At 47.6% G+C, this 13,308-nt stretch overlaps 1 long non-coding RNA gene across 1 annotated transcript; it reads left to right on the plus strand.

Moving 5' to 3' along the window:
- The first annotated feature begins 10,402 nt into the window (after positions 1-10,402).
- LOC137465780 (uncharacterized) lies at positions 10,403-13,016 on the plus strand. The gene is made up of 3 exons (XR_010994832.1): positions 10,403-10,471; positions 12,023-12,127; positions 12,888-13,016. It is a non-coding gene; the product is annotated as an uncharacterized lncRNA (long non-coding RNA).
- Positions 13,017-13,308: the final 292 nt, after the last annotated feature.

Raw genomic sequence — 13,308 nt, forward strand, 5'->3', positions numbered from 1 at the left:
AGGGAAGTGGCACAGGCCGAGGGGTGGCGGGTCTAGGGGGACGGGATGGGTCAGAAGGGACTGAGGGGCTGAGAGGACTGTGAGGGGCTGAAGAAACTGAAGGGGGCTGGGGGTTTGCCGAGAGCATGGCGGGGCTGAGGGGATGGAGGGGGCTGGCAGGGAGCACAGAGGGCTCCGGGACTGCAGCTCTGCCAGGCCTTGGAACCAGTTGCAGAGCCTCCGCTTTTGCCACAGCTGCAGTGGAGACCTTGAGGACAGCCGGAGACTGACGGGAGCCAGCAGGGAGAAGCTGAAGGCCAGCAGCAAGAGCAGGGAACGGGGACCTGCTGCTGCCACGCTGGAGAGAGCCCGGGTGAGGCCCCAGGGCCGGGGAGGCAGGGTGGGGCTGAGGGTGGCGTGGGCTGTGGCCGTGGGCACTGCCCGGCGGGGCAGCAGCCGGCCCTGCCCGTGCCGGGGCTGCTCAGCGCAGCTGCCCCGGCCGGCACAGGGGCTGTCCTTGGGCAAGGCAGCTGTGCCGGCAGGGCCCGGGAGCTGTGCCGGCTGTGCCGGGCTGCCGGGGCTGTGGGACAGTCCCGCCGCGGCTGCGCTCACCACAGCCTGGCCCGCTCGGCTGCTTTTTCTTTCTAACCCTCCTGGGGAGGCTCTGAGATCTTCCCTTCCCTGATGGAAGTGCAGCTGCTGCCAAGGAAAACGTCCCCATACTGACTCAGTGCTCCCTTTGCTTCCCAGCTGTGCCATCTGCCATCCCTGTCCAGGAGAGCTGCTCTGCACGGGAGGAAGAGCCCGAGGGAGAGGCTTTGAAGATGGGGCAGCTGGGATCCCTCTGCTTGCTGTTCTGTTTAAAGTTATGTTGCAGTGATGTTTGTATTGATGCAGTTGGATGGGTATTTACCTTAGCACAGTGATATTTGTATATTTATAGACGGGTTTGGTTTACATATCTATTGATATATATATATGTATGTATGTCTGTTGTATGTAGCATGTGATGTTTAATCTATATTTACATCTGTAGACTGTTATACTTGTATGTGCATTTATGTATATGTGCATGTACATATGTATTTAATTTTATTTTAAGATGTATGGAGGGCATTGTTGTATAAGTCTATTGATTGAATTCTTAGTGTAGGGCTATTTAGAGAGGGTATGCCTATTTCTGTATTTCTATATGGGCTCTACATTTGTAGAAATATGTAATAAATTAAGTTGTTAAACACGTAATAACCTTTGTGTATAGTGAGTTGCTGTAGAGGTTGGCAATAAATTAAGTTTTATTAACTGAAGTTGGTATTTGTATATTTTTACCTAGACTGGTTGTAATAATCTAATAAATTCCTGGTTTTAACCTAAATTGAGATTTGTATAGTTCTGTATTGTCAGTGTGGGTGTAGCAATTTGTAATAAATGACATTTTCCAATGGATGAAATGGATTCTCGTGTGTTTGTCGATCAGCAGTGCGGCTGTAGCAATCTGCAGGAAATGCCATTTGTCAACTGCAGTGGGTGTTTTGTGATTTGTGCCACCCAAAGCCAGGAGCAGATGTAAATGCAGGAGGATTTTGGCCATGAAAATCTCAGCCATGCCCAGCACATGCCCCACTTGCACTCAGGCTGGGCAAGGGAAGGGCAGATTTGGGATGGCAGCAGAGCCACACGTTGGCTCAGAACTCGCTGCAAAGGCCTGCTGAGGAGACTCCGGGACTCCACTGGGAGTAGAACTCCGAGCAGGAGCCACCCTGGCAGCAGAAATCATTCACCATGAAAAAAAGAGAGCAAATGTGGCAAAGCAGATGTGGGGATGCTCTGTGAGTCTGATAAAATGCTCTCAATCACCGCTGCCTAGGCACGTCTCCTGCAAAAATATTTTGTTAAAAACTGAACACCTCCCATGAAAGATAGATTGCGCTTTCCCCTTCACTTACCTTGCTGTGCGAGTGGAGACACTCTGTCCTTCTCACTGAGAATTTGTGCCCCTCAGCACCTGACATTAACTCAAAGATTATGTACTACCACTTGGCACCATAAAGGAAAAGAGCCCTGCCCTCGTGACAGTGTTTGCAAAGTCTTCCCTCCTCCTGTCCCCACATGTCCCAAACGGAACCATCCCCTTGCTGTCCAAACTGTGCCTGGGGTGACTGAGGGCTCCAGGAGCTCAGGAGGGTGCAAGAGCACTGCAGGTGGAAGCTCTTGCAAAGCTTCCTGAGCATCAGTAAACTCTGGCTTTGCCAGGCTTCCCCTGGAAGGTTGTCCTACTCAAGAATGATCTTGGAGGACACTGTGCCTCCAGCTCACTCAAGTAAAGTTTGTTTTCTTCAAGGCTTGAATAGAGGAAAATGAAAATTGTGATTGCTAGAGTGAAATTTGGGGTTTGGTGCAGCTGGGTTTGCTCCATTCTTTATTGCGGAAAGTACGGTAAAAGCTTTAAATTCCCAGCAGAAGCTGACTACCAGCCCACACAGACCTGAATGAGGCCCAGGTGTGCTTGCTGCATGCTGGTCCAAGGGAAAAGCTGGACCCAAGTACCCTTTTATTGCAGATGGAGCCTGTCTGTACTGTTGTCTCCAGGGCTGTCTGTGGTAAGACACGGCAATCCAGCCGGGAGCTGTGGCTATGAGAGTTCCAACAGCAACCTGCTTCTCCAGAGTGAGGGACGAGGCCAGCCCGAAAGCCTGAAAGGTGTTCTGGGTACTGGAGGAGGCCAGGCTGTCCTTGTGCAGGGATGGCCTTCAAGGGGGACCTCACACCTTGTGCTGCTGACAGAGGGCAGCTGGTGGCCTTCCACAAAATGCTTCTTTTGTCCAGCTCTTTGAAATGTTCCAGCCAGCAACAATTCCTGCTGCTCACACCAGCCCCTTTCCACACCAGGAGGATTTTTTTTTGTGTAAGCAGCCTGACAGCTCAGTGGCAGGAGAATAAAATACTCAGCTGAGTGTTATCAACTCTCTGCCAGAAGCTGCATCCTCAGCCCCTTATCTCTTCAGTTGTCTCAGACATGGAGGAAGCAGCAGGAAATCACTGATCCTGGAAGGGAAAGCAGAAGGAGGAGTGTTGCCTTGATTTCTCAGGATTTTCTAAAGCCTTCTGAGTTTACATTCTTGTAGAGAATTTTCTCAGGCAACTTGCTGTAAACAACCTCTTGTTTTGCATTCCTTCATAGAGGCAGAGAAATTTGATAGACTGGTAGTTTGTCCAGTGTCGTTGGAGAGGTGGCACGTTCACCCTCCAATCCACTGGCACCTTTTCAAAACTAGAAATGATTGGAGTCAGAAGAAATAAATTAGTCTCTTCATTGTGACCAAAGCTGAGTGCAACGTTTTTCCTTGTGTCCTTGGGTGACAGAGGCGAGGTAGTGGCTGCTCCCTGGGGCCTTGGGAGCAGTGAGAGCCATCCAAAATAGGATCTCTGATGGGCTGTGGAGATAAGAGTGACCAGCCAGCAATGCTCTGTGTGAGACTGGAGCCATCTGTGAATGTGAGCATGGAAAGCTGACCTTGCAAAACAGAGAAAAAGGGGTCCTTGGGTTATTTGCCACAGCTTGGAGGGGCTCTGAGTCACCTGCTCCAGTGGAAGACGTCCCTGCCCGTGGCAGAGGGGGCTGGATCTAGAGGGTCTTTAAGGTCCCTTCCAACTCAAGCCCCTCTGTGAGTCTGGATTACAAACCCACGATGACAAAGAGAACACAGCAAACCTGGGTCCCGCTACATTATTGGAGGCTGCCGTAGTCACTTGTGTCACCTGGAGACTGGTTTGTATCTGGAGGAATTTTCATGGTCCCACAGTCTTTAGGTGTGACATTCCTGGTTTAGGGCCCCAAAAATGCCAGAAGAGATTATTTGCAAGCACAGAATTGGTTGAGCTGCCTGTGAACCTGATGGGAGAAGTGTACTCATGTTATTGCAGTGTTTTTGCTGTACAGGTAATATTTAGTTTCCATTTGGAATCTGCGATGTTCTTGCACAATGCTTGTATATGCATAAATACTGGCTGTAAATCCTAATTCCATCTTCACGCAAGGATGTGTAATCCATCAAGAATATTTAACAAGGAGCCATATTAGCTTTGGCCTTGATGGTACGGGTTGCTTAAAGTGTGTGATGAGTAATGGTAGCTCTAACAAATATCCTCTTGTTGATTTGTGGTGGGGAAGATGAAATAGGAAAACCTTATAAATATGATTGCCTGGCAAAAGATTTGGAAAATCCAGACATTGAGATGAGAACTAGATTTGAAATAACAAACCTTGACTACTGAATAACTAGAAAACAATAGTATAGCCAGGTTGAAAGCAATCCCCCCTTCTGATTAAACAATACCCTTTACCTGCAGATAGGTCCAAAGGTCAAATGGAATGCTCTGTCTCACCCCCAATGTATGGTTCATCCCACACCTGTGACCCTCCCCTGAAGTATCAGAGATCTGGGACCCCATTGGCCCAAGTCCTGTTCCAGCCCACCTTGAAGCCCCCTGATAAGGTGTGCCCAAGGGACCGGACGGTCTCTTGGACCTTCCTCTGGGACCCTCACCTGGAACCCTCGCTCCCTCTCTTTCCCTCTCCCTCTCTCCCTGGGCCTGCCACGAGTTGCGCCTGGCAACTCCAAGCAGGGCCTTTCATCCCTTTTAATAAACCACATTTTCTGAGACCTGACTTCAGAGATCTCTCATCCATCCAAACCGTCCTGGAGACCCACGCTCGCTACAAATTTGGGTCAGTCCTTTATCAACCCTGTTGCATAGAAATCACAGTGTTTTAATCCCTGTGTTAGCTTTCACCATCCCCTTTCTGTTCTGAAAAATGGCTCAGAATGCTTCTGTTTGCTTCTGTATTGCTCCATTATGTTGACATGTAAGTTTTGCTGAATTTGCCTACAGAAGCCGTGCAGCATGGAGGGAGATGCTGTCTTGGAACCACATCCATTTGACCACAATTGCTTGAAAAAGAGACTTACCATCACTGTCACGAGCATGTGCAGGAGGTGCTCTGGCTACTTTGTGTCCACTTCGACCCCAAAAAGATTCTATCCCGAGAAAGTAATTTTCAGTCTAAAAAAGTTTTCATTTTAAGAAACAAGGAACTGCACAACACTGAAATGGTTGTAGTTGGAAGGAAAGGCTGTTACAAATATTGGTTTATAACATAAAGGAAGGAAAAATCTTTGCTTTAAAAAAAAAAAAACAACAAAGAAAGATATATGAAATAGTAACATAAAAAAACCCAAAAAACAGCCATAAACCAAACATGCACCCATCCACCACCATCACTCCCCAAAACAAAAAGAATTCAACCAACCAAGCTACCAAACCCAAACTAAAACCAAATATATCCAAGGAAATAGGGACTAATAGAAAAAAAAATTACTGTAGTAATGTTAAGCCCTGTGCTAGCTTTCACCATCCCCTTTCTCTTCTGAAAAAAGTCTCAGAAAACGTTTCTCTTAGCGCTAGTTTTCATGTTCCCTTATTAATGCTTTTTCTCTTCAAGCCAGGTCTCCTAAGCTCTCAGAGATAAGCATTATACCCTTGGTAGCTCAGCTACCTCAGGTGGCATAAAGAAGCAGGATGGCTTCTGTGACAGTGTTGGAAACAAAAAGTTTTAATAAAAGGCAAAATAAAAAGGCTCTTTACCGAGAAAACCCGAGCCAGGGCAAGAGGTTCTTGCTCCTGCTAAAACACTTCACAAAAGCGATGAACTCTTTTGTTCTCTTCTTTTTCTAGGGAATTGCTTAGGTGGGACTTTTTGGCTCCTGTCCAATTAGCTATCCTTAAGTTTGAGGTGAAGTCCCCAAGGTCCTATGAGGTGTCTTTTAACCAAACTGAGGAGAGAACCTTCTGGGCTTTTTTCCTTTTTGAGGAGACATGGGGTAACTTGTTTACTCTGTCAACAGGGGGCACATTCCTACGCCTGATGTTTATATTTAAGTGTTGTTTGCCTACAGAAGCCGTGCAGCATGAAGGGAGACGCTGGCTGGGGACCCACATCCCAGTGACTGCAATTGCTTGAAAAGCAGACTTACCCTCAGGAGCAGGAAGAGGAGCTGGAGCAGGAGGTGTACCATCAGTTTTGGGTTCAAAGTGAGCTTGCAAAGATTCTTTTTGGAGAAAGTAACTTTTAAAAAGTAAGGAAATGCAGAATACTGGAATGGTTATGGTTGCAAGGAAAGGCTATTACAAAATGTTAATGGTTTCTAATAGAAAGAACGGGAAAAGACTTTGTTTAAAAAAAAGAAAAGTAAAAGGAAGAAAAGAAAGAAAAGAACAAACCCCTTCCATTTTCCCCTGCCACGTGGCAGGTGATAGCCAGTTACCCCAAGGTGCTGGCCGTGCTCCTCCTGGCTGCTGCAAAAATTACCCCTGTCCTGGCCGGATCCAGGACACAGGATCTGCCCTGCGGGTCCTGGCTCTTTCTCTGGGTGAGAGACCCCCATGGCATCTGCCCCGGCAAAAGGGACTTTGGGACAACCGATCACTTATTGACATTCCCCCCTCTGCCCTGCACATACTGAACTGGCAGGAAGGTGACCCACATGTCACTCTAGGCACACTCTAGGCAGCAAGGACAAAGAAAGTTTTTGAGGGGCCTGGGTCTCAAGGTCTTTATTTCCAGAAGTACCACCTGTTACTTTCAGATTCTGCTCAGGGATAACCAGTGACCTCCTTTTTGCTCCACACCAGACAAAACCATGTGTGGCACATAAACTGTCACTTTTCCCCCCATTTATTTTCAAGTACATTCTCTCAGTAAGGACCACGGTGGCTCCTGCTCTGAGGTACATTTGCCATCCCTCTAGTACATTGTTTAGATGTTTTTTGAGAAATAGGCTCAAAATGCCACAGGGTTACTTCCTTCATTCCTTCATTCTTGGAGCTAAATATGGAGTTCCTGTGCAAGGCAAAGGCACTCCCATATGAGCAGTGCAAAGGGGTCAATCAAATCTGGTAACTGCAGAGCAGGGGTTGTCACCAATAACCTTTAAAAGATATAGAAAGGCTGTTGGACATTCTGGAGTCTAGTGTAACACCTCCATGGATTCCTTTAATGATTCCTACACAGGCTTTTCCAATAGTTCCTAACGGGGGATCCGTAATCAACACCATCCAGTCATTCCCAAAAAGGGACACAAGTGTGGGCTCTGGTGTTTGACAAATTGCTTCCTCCCTTTCTTTCCCCAAACTGCACTGTCCTTGTGAGTGGGACAGCCAGGAAATCAGACATGGGTAGGTATAGACATGGTCTTGAAAACAAATACAAGATGTCATTGAAAATGTGCTTTGGATGGTAATATTCAACACATTCTCAACTGCATGCTCTTATTCCCTCTCCCTGTAATGACTGGACAACACTTATTTTTGGTGCCAGCTGGCTTAAATCAGGAATAATCTTGGGTAGGGGGAAAAAGACAATGAAACCATCATAAACTGAGTATAAAATGTTTATCTGCATGTGTCAGTAACTCCAACGGCCAGCTGCAGTCAGCACAATTATCAGCCTGTAATTGTGCTCAGGGCCAGCATGGGCCTTTCCACGTCAGCTCCTCCTGCACAGCACATGGGGGCCTGGGCTTGCTGCTGGCTTGTTTCCTTTTAGGAGACTGGGATGAGGAAAGGCTGGGGGGTTTTGTCAAAGAGATAATATTTGAGTGACCGTGTATGTGCTGGAAGCCTCACAGACTGACTGGCCCACGACAGGATCACCCAGTGCTGGGGGAGGAGGGGGCTGCACCTTGCTGCCCTGGTTAGGGGTGTTAAGCTGCTCCTTTGCCTCAGAGAGGGCCAAGTGCAGCACTTTTGTGCAGAAACACTTCATTAGCCCTGGTTTGCAAAGCTACTGCAGCAACTGGTGTGGCCAGAGCACCCCTTTCTGCACTTGGAAATGAGCTGAGTCAGTCATTGGACAAGGCAGGGCATTCCCCTGTGTGCCCATTGTGAATTCACTGTGCCCCGACTGTGTTGCATCCCGCTCCTCAGTGACATCCCGCCCAGCCTGGAACATGGAACTCCCCGTTTCCAAGGACACGTGGCCATTGTCACCAGCACACAGCAGGACCGGTCAGACCCTTCAGCGGCTGCGTCGAGAGCGGAGGTGTTGGAGCGATAGCGAGTGTTGTTCTAGCTTGGTTGGTTCTAGCACACGCTGTTCAAGAGGCCAATCCACACACTGAGTGGAGGTAATTATTTACAGTTCTGTGCAGAAAGGGGGGGGCTCAGGGACAAATTCACAAAGTCAGCACACAAAGAATCAGAGTGTCTTTGTATTTCTACATTTTAGCAAAGAAAGGAATTAGTGTTCACTGACTGCAAGTTCACTAGTTGTCTTCATAATTAGTATTCTGTCTGCTGCTGGGTAATGATCCTCTCACTTCTCATGCTCAATAGTCTGCATGCTCAGACTCTCCCTTCTTCTTAGTGAGAGGCTTCTTGAGTGGATAGCCGTGGTCTGCCCCAGCTGGAATGGCCTTTTACCTCGCAGGAGGTGATTCAGCACAGTTTCTGCATTGGCTTTATCAGTTTGTTCCTTTCCTTGGGCATTCTGCCAAATGTCCTTGTGCCCATAAATTCTCCATTCTTTGTGTCCACCATCAGTGGTACACCCTTCTTCCCAAGCCTTGCTAACCTCCCCTGTGTCTGAGGAAACTGAAGCCTGTCAAGCCCTACACCTCCACAAGGCCATTCAGCCAAGAAGCATCCTGCCTTTCAAAGGCCTGGCCATCACTTAGAGCTTGTTGGCTACTTCTTGTTTCATGGGAATAATCTCCCTCCTTGTTGGTGAGCCTTGAAAGCCACAAAGGAGAAACATCAGAGAACACATTTTCCTAACAAATATTTTGCATTTTGCAGATTTTTCAGCAGGATCAGTGGCTGTGTGGGAGCCAGAGCACCCGAGGCAGAGCGGGATGGCGGAGCTGTGGGCCTGGGCATGATCCAGAGCGTTCGGCAGGGCCCCAACCCGCACTGCGTCCCGCAGGGCCCCCAAGAGCACTGCGATGCCTGTCTGGGTGACCCAGGGGTCCCAGGACCAACAGGTGAGGGGCAGCTGTCGGGCTCTGCAGGTTGCCAGCGGGTGGGGGCTTGGCCGTGGTGTTGGTGTCAGGTGCTGCTGACCCCGCGGGACCTGTCGGGCAGGGCTGGGGCCCCACTGGTGCCCCAAGGGCCCCTTTGAGGCAGCTGCCCCGGTGGAAACGACTCACAGGGATGACACGGAGGAGGTGCCAGTGGAAGTGGGAAGTTCTCTGATGGAAGTGGTTCTCAGGGATGCCATTGAGGAGGTGCCAGTGAAAGTCAGATGTTCTCCATGCTGGGACACTCAGGAAATTCGTGCTCTGGGCATGGCTCTTGGTCAAAATGCATAGATTTCTCATTGTTCTGTCTTTGCCCTGCACTCACCGAACATGTCAGGAGAAAGGAAATGCTCTAACAGTATTTTTTACTATTAGGAGTAGCCATTTCTTTATTCTCAGCTGTGATGCATGGTGGAGAGCTCCATCTACATGCACACCATTTTCAAAGCTTTTCCAAACAAAGAAATTTTAGCATTTTTAGCAGCCAAAGCCATGAATCTTCATTGGTTCTAAATTACATCAGTTCTTCAATTAAGTAATATTCTATCTTCGGTATTGATGTCTCCCTTCACATGGTAATTAGTGCACATCTTTCAGTCCATTTATCATAGCTTTTCAGATTTTTTCTCAGGCAATTTTGCCTACGGAATGAAGCAGTTGGATGGCAGTAGTTGTTTTCATTAAAAAATGTACTTAGGCTGATGAACATTTTAACCTCCAGCGGAATGCAATACATTCTGTATTAAATGATGAGATCAGCCAAGCAACCCAAATTTTGTAATATCTGATTAACCTAGGATAAACTGCTTCCATTTCACACCTGCAAAGAATTGCATCTAGAGCTGAGGACAAGAGAAAGGAAAGAAATTTTGACTCTCATGCCTGTTGAGAGTCAAAATTCACCTTATGCAGGTGAAATTCTTCTTGGAGCTGACTCCAGGATGTGCTTCCTTAATACCAAATAAATCCCAGCATCAGGTCGTGTCCAAAATTCTTATATTTTTGTCAACCACTCTCACCTGGATTGTTAGCTGAACACTGGCCAGTTCAGTTGTACTCAGGCACTTGATTTCAAGGGAAGCCTGTGCCTATAAATTCCAGCAATTGGGAAAGGATGACTTGCTACTTGAACGCTAGGCTGCATTAGAGGCTAAGGGAGGGTTGCTCTCTCAGGGCAGTTTTGTAGCCGGCTGCTTGCAGAGGGAGAACTGTGTCAAAGCAGCCCTTTTTAGTGATGTGACAGCAAGCCTTCTCAAATACAGCTCTTGTTTAAAGTGAAGGGCCTAGTTAATCAGCAGTGATGGAGAGTAGGCTGAAGTTTTTACAGAAAATATCTTTTTCCTTTTAGCCAAATGCCAGCGAGGCATTGCACAATGGAAGTGCGCAGAATGTCCAATTGTATAACCCACTTGGAGGTATGGTTGCCTTTCACATTTTGCTCAATATCTGTAAGACTTTCAACTTGGTAATTCAGTCTTGCAGCATATTCTCGGGACAGGGGATCTCTTGTGTTCAGAGATCTTGGCTGGAGGTGGTATGCCCTCAGGTCAACCTTGCAGTCTCTTGTCACTGCATGTAGCCACTGGTTTGTTTTCCCCTGAGAAAGCCTGCCAGTCCTTCCTTGCTCCCATACTGCTTGATGGGATGCAATTTGGAGCATTGAGGTCAAGGTTTGGACCACTCCATGCACCTAAATTCACTGCCTTGGTAGCTAAGCTTTTGGTTTTGGAGTATCTAGGCACTGTCGTTATCCTTTAAATTTAATTGGGAATTGAAAGAAAATGACCTTGAGGAAGTTGCGTAGAGAATTTCACAAGGTCAGCATGGGAAACTTTGCTTGATTTAATTTTTTGTCTTGGTCGTTGATAAGCGAGTGTTGCCACAACACTGTGTTGGGTTCTTTTGAAGGAAATGGAAAGGAAGATGCTGATGTCATCTTCCCCACGGATTCCATAATTTCCCACAAAGCACAACGTGCTTGGGCGATGTCATTTGTTATTAATCTGCTCTCAGTGCTGTTTCCCCAAGGAGCCTGGCTCCAGGCAGACTCGAGGTGCACATTCCCCGTACAGGCACTCAGTGGTGCTGCCTGCAGCAGTGAGCTGAGCCAGGTACAGCCAGCTGCCCTGAGAAAAGCAGGCTCTCACCTGGCTGTGGCTGCAGTCACCTGCCTGCAGGGACTTCCCTGCCACTGCAAGTGCAGCTCTTGCTCTGTCTTAGCCTCGTGCAGAGCATTTTAAACTAGCATCATGGTGGCTTTCCGGAGAGACAAAGCTAAACTTCAGATTTCTCCCTGGGGACGTTCTGTTTCACATGTGGATGATGATTTGTGTGATTCTTGGTGGTGGTCTACACAGATCCTAAGGGAATATTTAACATTCAGTAACTGGGGTGTGAGGACTGGCAGCAGTGAGACAATTGTGGAACTTGGTGCCGCTTTGGCTTTAGGCTGGCACAGAGAAACTCAGGTGAGACAGGTCTGGTTGCTGGTAGGGTACAGGGTGCCTTTGCAACCTGCTCCATGCAGTACCAGTTAGGGACTGGGCTTTGTCACAGAATCAGAGAATCAGAATCAGAGTTGGAAGGGATCCACAAGGATATGCAAGTGCAGCTGTGTCCCCAAGAATCCCACCAGGTGCCTGTGGAACTTGTCCAAATGTTTTCTGATCTCTGGTGGACTTGGTACCATAAGCAGCCTTGTGAGGAGCCTGTCCCAATGCCTGATCACCCTCTGGGTGAAGAACTCTTACCTAATTTTCATCTTAATGCTTGGTTATGGTTTCAGGTAATTTTCTTTAAAAGTCATTCAGGGGTATGGTTTTAGGAGGTGTTTTGTTTGAATGCTGTGGGAAGTTTCTCTATCCACATTGGATTGAACTTCTCAAACATTAGTAGTGTCTTCACTCGACAACTGGCATGTTTACAGTGTTCTCAATAATTGAAGTGTGTGATGTTTTTGCAATTAGGTTTGCAGACAAATACCAGAGAGGCATGGTCCAAGGAACAGGAAGTGGAGAAAGGCATTAAAAATTTGACCTACATTGAAAGACTGAAGGAGCGTGTAAAGAAAGGTCAGTCTCCGTGTGTGTGATGGCAGGGACAAAGCTCCCGGATTTCTCACCAATACGCATGAAGTCTCCAGCAGCCACTAAGCAGGAGTTCCTGGTTTCAAAACAGCGCCTGCTGCGTCATATCCCCTCCCTTGACCTGCTGGCCACGCTTCACCTGATGCAGCCCAGGACACGGTTGCCTTTCTGGGCTGCCAGCACACGTTGCCAGCTCATGCCCAGCCTCTCATCCACCAGCACTCCCAAGTCCTCCCCACCTTCATCCCAGCCGCCCCATCCCATCGCAGCATCCCTGCCCAGCAGGGACAGGCCTTGTCCCAACTCCAAAGATGCAGCACTTTGCACTTGGCCTTGTTGAATCTGATGAGGTTCCCAGGGCCCTACTTGCCAAGGTTCTCCATGTCCCTCTGGATGGCATCCCAGGCCTCTGGTGTTGTCAAACTTGCCAAAGGTGCATTTAATCCCACTGTCCATATCATTCTTGACATAGCTCAGTGCTTGAGCTTACAAAGAGGAGAAATCAAATGAAAACCACCATGCATATAAAGAGTTTTTCATAAATACCTCCCCTCCAGTATCGCTCCTTTACATGGCATTTTTAATGACTGTTCCTTCCTAATGCTTTACTGTCTGGATTCGTACTGATCTATAAATTCTGAACAAATAGAGTTTCAACAGTCTTGGTACATCCTTTTGCGTCAACTACCTTGCTTCCTCCCACTCCCCATTTGACAATTCGTTTTCTGTTTTTTCTTTACTGAAGTGAAAATACCAGAGCTCAGGAGAGCCCCACACAGCTCTCCAGATCTTGTGCCCGAGAGAAAGAGAACCATGCCCACGAACCCTGCAAAATTCTTCCAGAGACCTTTCAGTACTGTTTCTCAACGACCCATCAGAAACAGGGTGATTCATTTACTGGCTCTGAAGAATTACAAGAAGTCAAAGCTACTTGCCTGCTTAGAGAGAGAGGGAGTTGTGGAAAAGGACAAGGAATCCCTTGGAAAGACCCTTCAGGAGGTGAGATCCTGGAGCTGCTGCCTGCAATGCTAACTCTTAGCGGTCTTACTTCAGGTTTCAATTAGAATCTAATGAGAGGCTCAGGAAATGCACCTTGTTTACATTTTCCCATAAATTTTACCCAGTTTCCACGCAACTGCAAGTCCATGTGACAAAAAGAAAGAAAT

This window comes from Anomalospiza imberbis, unplaced genomic scaffold, assembly GCF_031753505.1.
Source record: "Anomalospiza imberbis isolate Cuckoo-Finch-1a 21T00152 unplaced genomic scaffold, ASM3175350v1 scaffold_109, whole genome shotgun sequence".
Lineage (NCBI taxonomy): Eukaryota > Metazoa > Chordata > Aves > Passeriformes > Viduidae > Anomalospiza > Anomalospiza imberbis.